Consider the following 10,310-nt stretch of genomic DNA (forward strand, 5'->3'; position numbering starts at 1 on the left):
TCCTACTTTTTGATATTCCTAAGTTTTACCATTATGTATTATAACCCATTCTGAAATTTTACCTTTCTTAATTTTTACCGTTCCGAAAAATGAACGGCCCCCTCTCTATATTGTGTTACTTTCGAGGTTTTTTGCCTAAATAAGAATAATTCAAAATTTCCGTTAATTAAAGGTATTTCATGAAAATATTAAATTCTGATTATCAGAAAATATTTTAAATTTATATAAAATTTTTCCAACTTGTACATTTATACCCACCTTACTTATTTATGACATACTATGACAGACTATTCTTATGAGAAAATACGGCTATTGCCGAATTTATTCTTATTTAGGCGAAAATCTCGAAATAAACGCAAGATATAGAATAGAGCCAGGAGACTTTTCTTTAGAAGATTTTGAGATCAATAGCTTTGCTTCTTTGACTTTTTCGTATTTTCTCTTGCTTTTGCACAAAATTTGAATACTCATTTTACAGTAAGAAAAAAAATTGTTTATCCTCTCCAAGCCCTGGACACAAGATAAACTCTCATTAGATATATTCGACATAATAATACCTACCTAAAAAAAAATCAAGAAAATTAAAAGTCAGGCCTTTTTGAGAAAATTGAGTTTACAAATTTTCAGAAAAACTGCGACCATTTTGTCAGTTTTAATAATTTTGTTTTAATTTTTGAAAGAGAATGGAGAGAACCACCAGAATCGAAAAGGAAATTTATAGTATCTACATCACTTGTAAAACTACAGCAGTTCAAAGCAAAAAATTTAAAAAAATTCATAAATTGCGTTACGAGTTTTAAAACTTCCAATACGCATAACTTTGCTATGACAACTTTTGCTCATAACAGTATACCTAACTTTTTGACAATTAGTGAGGCACTTTTTTTCTTCTAAAATTCATAGTTAAGCAGCATGTTGGAATACATGTTTAATCATAATAAAATATGTTTCAGTTCATTAAAAAAGTCTTTCTTTCCAAAAAATAAAAAGTCTAAAGAAGTTTTTTTTTCAAAGAAAAATAAGTCTTCATTTAAATTGATTTCATAAAATAAGGTTGAAAAACAATTTACAACTCATGATTATTCTGTCAATCATTAAGACATACCTTTGGTAAATTCACAATGAAGAACAAAATTAAATACACGCTGAATTAAAATGACGTGTTTCAATTAATTAAAAAATGTCTTTCTTTCAAACAAAAAATACGCCTGCAGATAAAGTTTTTCTCTTCCAAGAAAAGAAAGATGTGTGAATTTGAAAAGTTTTTATACAAAATAATGACATTATGATTAATGATAACTAATGAATAATAAAGATTAAATCAATAATAACATTTATTCGGTCTATCAAGCTAGCACCTCCACAAACGAAATTCCCAAATTTCTTTATGTCAGAATTTTGGGCTTTTCTTGGGCTGTATTGCATCTCCACTATATAAAAATTAATACAAAAAAATTAAACACATCAGAATTTTGGGGTTTTTCGGGCTCTTAAACGCACCAGTAACCAATTTCCAAAAACCACCCCTACAACATATAAAACCACCCCCTATGTAAAAAATTTAATTCGGAAAAAACAAAGAACACGATAATTTTGGGCTTATTTTGGGCTCTAAAATGCATGAAAAAAATCAAAAAACTACCCCCATTTTAAAAAAACCACCCCCTTGCAAAAAATAAAATTTGCAAAATCCAAAATGCACTAGACTTTTGGCTCATTCTAGAGTCTCAAATGCACTTAACACTATATTAATAAAACTATCCCTGTGTAGAAAAACGTCAACATAATAATAAAAACTTAAACCTTGATGTTGGCATTTTTGAACACCCCAAAAATCAGAGACTCCATTTGAACCGTAAAATTCGAAAAATATCAGAGACTATAGTAATACTGTAATATTCCGAAAAAGATTGGTTTGCATAAAATTATGCCCAATAATCATAAACTCTACTGACACTGGAAAATTCTCAAAAATATTAATTTTTGACAAAGTCTTATATACGTGGTAGAGAAGGGTTGATTTTATACATTAAGGGTTGAAGCTCAAAAATCGGAGTTGATATTTTGAAGGAGCCCAAAAATCAGAGACTACATTGAAACTAGAAAATTCTCAAAACTATTATTTCTTGACAAAGTCAAATATACATGGTGAAGAAGGGTTGATTTTGTACGTTAAGGGTTGAAGCCCAAAAATTAGAGTGGATATTTTCGAGGAGCCCAAAAATCAAAGAATACATTGACACTAGGAAATTCTCAAAAATATTATTTTTTGACAAAGTCATATATACATGGTAGAGAAGGTTTGATTTTATACGTTAAGGGTTGAAGCCCAAAAATCACAGTGGTTATTTTCGAGGAGCCCAAAAATCAAAGAATACATTGACACTAGAAAATTCTCGAAAATATTATTTCTTGATAAAGTCATATATACATGGTAAAGAAGGGTGGATTTTGTACGTTAAGGGCTAGAGCCCAAAAATTTGAGGGTATTTTCGAGGAGCCCAAAAATCAAAGAATACATTGAAACTAGAAAATTCTCAAAAATATTATTTTTTGACAAAGTCATATATACGTGGTAGAGAAGGGTTGATTTTATACGCTAAGGGTTGAAGCCCAAAAATCAGAGTTGGTATTTTCGAAGAGCCCAAAAATCAAAGAAAACATTGACACTAGAAGATTCCCAAAAATATTATTTTTTGACAAAGTCATATATACATGGTAGAGAAGCGTTGATTTTTTACGTTAAGTGTTTAAGCCCAAAAATCAGAGTGGGTATTTTCGAGAAACCCAAAAATCAAAGACTAAATTAACACAAGAAAATTCTCAAAAATATTTTTTTTTGACAAAGTCATATATACGTGGTAGAGGAGGGTTGATTTTATACGTTAAGGGTTGAAGCACTAAAATCAGAGTGGGTATTTTCGAGAAGCCCAAAAATAAGAGACTCTACTGACACTAGGGGCTTCAACCCTTAACTTATAAAATCAACCCTTCTCTACCACGTACATATGACTTTGTCAAAAACTAATATTTTTGAGAATTTTCTAGTATTAATGTAGTCTCTGATTTTTGGGCTCCTCGAAAATATCCACTTCGATTTTTGGGCATCAAACCTTAACGTATAAAATCAACCCTTCTCTACAACGTATATATAACTTTGTCAAAAAATAATATTTTTGGGAATTTTCTAGTGTCAATGTAGTCTCTGATTTTTGGGCTCCTTCAAATAACCACTCCGATTTTTGGGCTTCAACCCTTATCTCATAAAATCAACCCTTCTCTACCATGAATATATGACTTTTTCAAAAATTAATATTTTTGAGAATTTTCCAGTGTCAGTAGAGTTTATGATTATCGGGCTTCTTAAAAATACCTACTCCGGTTTTTGGTCCCCAGCACTTGACGTTAAAAAACAGTCCCTTTTTAACAATCAAACATAATTTTGTGCAAACCAATCTTTTTTGGAATATTACAGTGTTACTATAGTCTCTGATATTTTTCAAATTTTAGGGTTAAAATTGAGTCTCTGATTTTTGGGCTGTTCAATAATGCCAACACCAGGGTTTAAGTTTTTATTAATAGGTTGACGTTTTTTTACACAGGGGTGGTTTTTTTTTATATAATGTTAAGTGCATTTGAAACTTTAAAATGAGCCTAAAATCTAGTGCATTTTGGATTTTGCAAATTTTATATTTTGTCATGGGGTGGTTTTTTGAAAATAGGGGTAGTTTTTCATTTTTTTCATGCATTTTAGAGCCCAAAATAAGCCCAAAATTCTGGTGTTCTTTGTTTTTCCGAATTTGATTTTTTACATAGGGGGTGGTCTTATATTTTGTAAGGGTGGTTTTTGGAAATTGCTTGTTTGTGCTGGCTTGATTCAAGTCAGCACCTCCACTCAAAATTTGAATTTTCACAAAAAGTAGCGGAGCCCAAAAATCGGCGACACAGCCCAAAAAAAGCCCAAAAAAAAGCCGAAAATTCTAACATAAAGAAATTTGGGAATTTCGTTTGTGGAGGTGCTAGCTTGATAGACCTACATTTATTTCATTATAATAACCTATGTTCCAAAGGATTCAAAGAAACGGTTTGTCTTTCAAAGAAAAGATGATGTCTAGATTTAAATATTTATTCTACAAAATAGTGATAGATATTTTGGGACAAATGTATTTATAAAAATTAGTAAGACACTTTTCCTGTAAAAAATAATTACGTTGCATGATAAAAAACAAACGTGGAATTATTATAACGCATGTTTTAACTGATTCAAGGAAATTTTTCTTTTTTTCGACGAAAAAAAAGTCCGCAGAAAATGTTGTTCTTTTTCAAGAGAAGAAAGAAGTGTGGATTTAAACAGTTTTAAAACAATGATTTTTAACGATTTATAACAAATGATTTTATAACAATTAATAAGACAAGCCTGCAGTAAAGATTTTTCTTTTCAAACAAAAAAAAAGATGAAGTCTGGATTTAAATGGATTTAATAAAAATGTATGGCGAATTGTTTACAACAAATGGTTTTGTAACAAATATTAAGACACGTTTTCTGGAAATACATAACTGCGCAGCATGATAGAATACACGTGCCATTATAATAACATACGTTTTTAATAATTAAAGAAAAGAAGAAGCCTGCAGTAAATGCTTATCTTTTTAAAGAAAGCGTCTGAATTTAAATATTTTTTATAAAAAATGATGAGGAATAATGTATAACAAAAAATTTTATAACAATCAGTTACACTGTTTGCCGGAAATATATAACTGCGCAGCAAGATACTTGTTATATCGACGTGGCATTATATTAACATATATTTTTAATGATTCAAAGAAAACGAAGTCTGTGGTACAAATTTTTATTTTTGAATAAAAAGAAAAAATCTAAATTTAAATGCGCAAGTGAAAATACACGTAGAATTAAAAGAACTTATGGTCAAACTAATTGGAAAAATGTTTTTTTTTTTCAAAGAAAAAAATATGTCTGCAAAAATGTTTGTTCTTTTCCCAGAAAAGAAAGAAGTGTGGATTTAAATTTTTTTATAAAAAGTGATGAATAATTTATAACAAATTAATTTTTATCAATTCGAATGACATGCTTGCAGGATACACTAAACTGCACAACAAGTTGAAATATACGTGGCATTATGATAACATATGTTCCAAATGATTCAGTGAAAAGGTTTATATTTGAAAGAAGCAGAAGAAACCTGCAGTCAAAGTTTTTATTTTCAAAGAAAAAGGTGATGTATAGATTTAACTACATGTAATAAAAATTAATGAAGAATAATGAGATTAAATGGTTTTCTAATAATTACCGAGACGCGTTTGCTGGTAATATATAACTGCGCAGCAACATACTCGTATAATGCACGTGGTATTATAATAACATATGTTTCAAATGATTTAAAGAAAACGAAGTCTGCAGTAAAAGTTCTTCTTTTTATGAAATAGATGAAGTCTAAATATAAGTAGCCTTTATACAAAACAATGACAAATAATTTCTAACAAATAATTTTATAGCAATTAGTAAGAAACATTTTTTGGAAATAAATAACTACGCAGCAGGATGGAATACACGTGGCATTATAATATCATATGTTTTAAATGATTCAAAGTATGTGCTTTGTGAAAAAATAATTTTTAAATATAGCCAATACCATGATTTAATATATTTTATTGTATTATGGATTCAGAATTACATTATTATAATAAATTATAATAAAGCTCTGGTGTATGCGTTGCTCGTATACATACTAGCCGTGATCTCATTATAGCAGCAATTATTATTTACATTTACGCAAACTCTGTTTTTACTTCCGTTCCAAAGAATATTTACAGACAGAAGCGTAACTGGATTTTTTAGCGCCAAGTGAGAATATAATAACTTGGCACCCCACACACTGGAAAAAAGTGCCCATGTAACAATTTTAATCTGGATTTCAAAGGGATCCGCTGAGTTCTTCCTATTTCTTATCGGGTGCTGATTGGAAAGAATATAGAGTTTTAAGTAAATAATTTGAAATGTTTACATTTTTTTCTTGAGAATTGTTTTTGTTAATATTTGTTTCATACAGCATCCGAATATTGACAATTTGCACTCTATTATGACAATGCCCACTATGATATATAATTTAAATATAGTTTTTCTAGGCAGAAATAATGGAAAATATTTATAATGCCCTAGAGAGCGTAAACTAGAACATCCTAGTCCAGCTGTTCTAGTAAGATTCTGACCACTGACTTACTTGAAATGGAGAAAAATCAGGCAATAGGTGTGCTCATTTTAGTTTCGGAAAAAAGTCGTAGGTAACTCATCGGTTGATTAAAATTTTTCACCATCATTGAGATGAAAAACTGTGACTTCTTAATGCTGAACATTTTTTCTTCTAAAGCCATCAAAACTAAACAGTAAATTAAAGCTCTCAAATGCTCAATAATTCGAAGGTATCAAATATTTTTTTTAAATAAATGCTGGTAAACTGAAAATTTTATATCAAATATCAAGAATATTAAACATTTAAAATTTTCATGTCCCAACAATTAAAATTAGATGGTCTCATGTTTAAAAGCACCATGAAATTTAAAGAATTCAAAGTTTTCTGTTTCAAATATTTTAGTTTCAAATTGTTCAGTTTTGAGTATTTCACATATAACTAATTATTTTAAAGGAACAGAAAAATTATGCTAAATAATAAAAAGTTTTTTGTTTGTTTTGTTTTAGAAATTTAAAACTTTAAAATTAAATGGTTATAAAGGTAATATTCTAGGAAAATTTTAGGCCTAAATAATATTCGAAAAGAATGTAAACTCCAATAAAGAAGTTTAATTATTAATTTATTCATTTCAAGTTACGTTGAAACATAAATAATTATTTATTATTTTTCAATCGAAAGTTTACATTTGTTTAACGTGTGACGCTTCAGAATTCAATTGGTTCCATTTTCAACGTTGAATTATTGACATGGTATAATTTTGAATCGTATCAGAATCGTCGTGTAAAATGAATAATAATAATGTAATTTTTTTTAACAGTTGATCAACTTAAATCGTTCTTGATCAAATATTCTCAATTTCATAGATTTTCATTTTTGATTATTTGAGGCTTCACTACTACATTTTTAAATTCTTTAAAATGAAAATTGACTGCAGTAGAGTTTTTCGGGCATCTAGTTTTAAACTTGTAGTGCAAATAAAAATAATAAAAAATTAGCAGCTTTAATAGGCCGACCAAAAACTTTAAAAAGTTATCTAATCAGAATTAAATGTAGTGTTTATGGTTTTGTTAGACAGGTGATTTCAAATCCGAAATCGCCCTTCAAAGAAACAAAATTGCGTCGCCAATGTGACGAACAAAAAATTTGGAAAAATGATCCGATCAAAAATAAACTTTCTATTCCGGGTTTTTTTCAGGCAGTAAAGTTCAGATTTTAAGATCCTAATTTCCAAAAACAAATCGGTGGCTTCAATGTAAGGCTCAGGTGCCCGCAAAATGGTCGGCCTTAAAAAGATTACTCCACAGGGGATTTGCAACAGCTAATTTTAGATGTTGACTCTAAATTCGTTTAAACAAAATGGCAACTCTTATAAAGCGTACAAAAACTTGAAAAATAATCTGATATGAATGATCTTTACCGAACGGGTGGGTTTTTCTGACAGCCTAAAATTGGACGTTTTTAGAAAACCTGACTAAGAATGGAAGAAATTTGAAAGAGAATTGAACAATTGAAATCTACCTTTTTTTAAACGAAATGGTGGCTCTAATAATTTATCAAAAAACTGGAAAATATGTAACCAATTTACTTTCTGAACCTAATTGAACTAATTCATACTTATATTTTTAATGGAATAAATTCATGTTTTTAATTATTAAAAAGAATTATTATAATAGATTATGTTGAGCATGCGGTAAAAACAGAAACGAAACCCTTAAATTACACAGGCCCACAAAAAAAAGATGTCAGCACGAGACAAGTGACTAGGCTGCCCTTATGTATTGCTGAGCCGCTGAATCCGAAAATGGTCTCAGAATTTGTCCTACGCCTATCATTTTTACCCTAGATGCAAAAAGTAGGGAAAAGCCTAGGAATTTTCTAATCACACAGGCCACACCAAACATTTGTCTGCACGAGACAAGTGACTAGACTACTCTTCTGGATTTTGAGCCACTGAATCCAAATATGCCTTTGAATTTGTCGTACACGTCTCAGTTTTCTCCTAGATGCAAAACGTAGGGAAAAGCGTAGGGATTCACTGGTCACAAAGGCCATACAAAAAATTTGTCTGCACGAGACAAGTGACTAGGCTACTGTAATGTATTTTGAGCCGCTGAATCAAATTCTGACCTCCGAATTTATCTTGCAGATCTCAGTTTCCCTCTAGATGCAGAAAATAATAAAAACCCTAGGGATAATTTGCACGTTGTTTTTATAATACCAGTATACGCGAAAAAAGACAGATAGATATTATATTGTTAACTGCAATGACTGGTAGAGGCTTAATTTGTACAAAGAAACTCTTTAGTGTGCCTTCCATTTCCCCTAACTTGAGTTATTCTACGGAGATTAAAGGTCTTTCTCAGATTATATAGATTTACACGGGGAAAAAAACCTAATATCATTTACAGTTTTACGTGCGAAATCAGTCATATATCTCGTGCAACTTTTTTTTGGTGGGCCTGTGTGATCATAAATTCCTTAGGCTTTTCTTTACATATTGCATCTAAAGAGAAAATGTTACAAGCCCGAAAAATGTAGGGTTTGATTTTAAATTTATCACGCAAATCTGCAAGGGATATGACATTTTTTCCCTCGTGAAAATCTATATAATACGAAGATCTTAAATTTCCGTCGAATTACTTAAGCTAGGGGAACCAGGCGGCACAATAGAGTATTTCTGTGTACAAATTAAGTCTCTATAAGTCGCGACACTGAAGAATATAAGATCCATGTGTCCATTTTCGCGTATACTAGTAATATCAAGATAACGTTCAGAATATCCTTAGGTTTTTGCCAATTTTCTGCATCTACGGGAAAACTGAGACGTTGACGAGAAATTCTGAGGCTAGATTTGGATTCAGTGGTAGAGGAAATACCACTTTTCTTATTTTTTGCTTCATAAGTCAGTATAACATGCGCAATACCTATAATTTTCCTAGATTCATCCTAGCTAGGAGAAACGGTAAGCACACTAGGGAATTTTTGTGGATGAATTTGGTCCTTGCGAGTCCCAGCATATAAGAATATGACACCAGTACGTTTATTCTTTCGTTTACTGGTATTATCAAAATAATATCCAGCATATCTTTAGTTTTTCTTCTATTTTCTGCATCTTGGAGAAAACTAAGACGTGTCGGGCAAATTTGAAGGCCATATTCGGATTCAGCGGCCCAAAATCCATAAGGGTAGGCTTGTCACTTGTCCCGTGCAAACAACTTTTTTTGTGGGCCTGTGTTATTCAAACAAATTGGAGCTGTCTCTTTATTTATTTTTTTAATTTGGACGTATTTTGCATATTGAACGTTTCCAGAAAAAACCTGAATAAGAATGGTTTCAGAAGCTTTCTTATAATAGCTTTTTGATTTTACGCCAAAAGCAAATATTCGTTTAAAACTGTTGGAAATGTAATCAAGCTCTAAATTTAAAATTCAATAGGCTTATTTTACTCAATAAATACCATGATTCAATATGTATAAAATACAAATAGGTACAAAAGGGGTACGGATTAGTGCCTACTTATTACTAATGATGTGCAAAATGACGTCAGGTTTAAAACTCAAACCTGCCCGAGAATTATATATGAAAATTTAAAAAATTTCCAGCACATTTGGATAATTTATCGTTAGTTTCTATTAATAACTGCTAAAGTTACTTTTATTATAACAAATCATCGCAAATTCAGTTTGTTTACAAATTTTTAACATGGTTAATATATTGTTTTCATACACTACAAAGTCATAAAAATAATTTCATGTGATCCATTTCATAATATTTTTTAAGTGTTTTCAAATGAAAACTACTTGAATAAATAAAAATTGTTTAAAGAAATAGAAATTTGTTAAACTTAATAAGAAAGGTACTAGGCAGCCTGATAAGTCCCTGAAAAATGAAACACGGAGACGTTTTTTTGGCCAAAGTCGGTTTTATTTTTCAACATACTCTCCTTTTAGGTCGATACAGCGAGTCCCATTGTTGCGTTTTTGGACGCTTCGGAGCACGTTGGCCCGGTGGAACCCACTGTTTTGCCTGTTGCGTTGACTCAGGAGTGCAGTAGTGGATCCAGGTTTCATCCATGGTTATGAATCGGCGCAAAAACTCGGT

Source organism: Belonocnema kinseyi, chromosome 8 (assembly GCF_010883055.1).
Source record: "Belonocnema kinseyi isolate 2016_QV_RU_SX_M_011 chromosome 8, B_treatae_v1, whole genome shotgun sequence".
NCBI classification, from domain to species: domain Eukaryota; kingdom Metazoa; phylum Arthropoda; class Insecta; order Hymenoptera; family Cynipidae; genus Belonocnema; species Belonocnema kinseyi.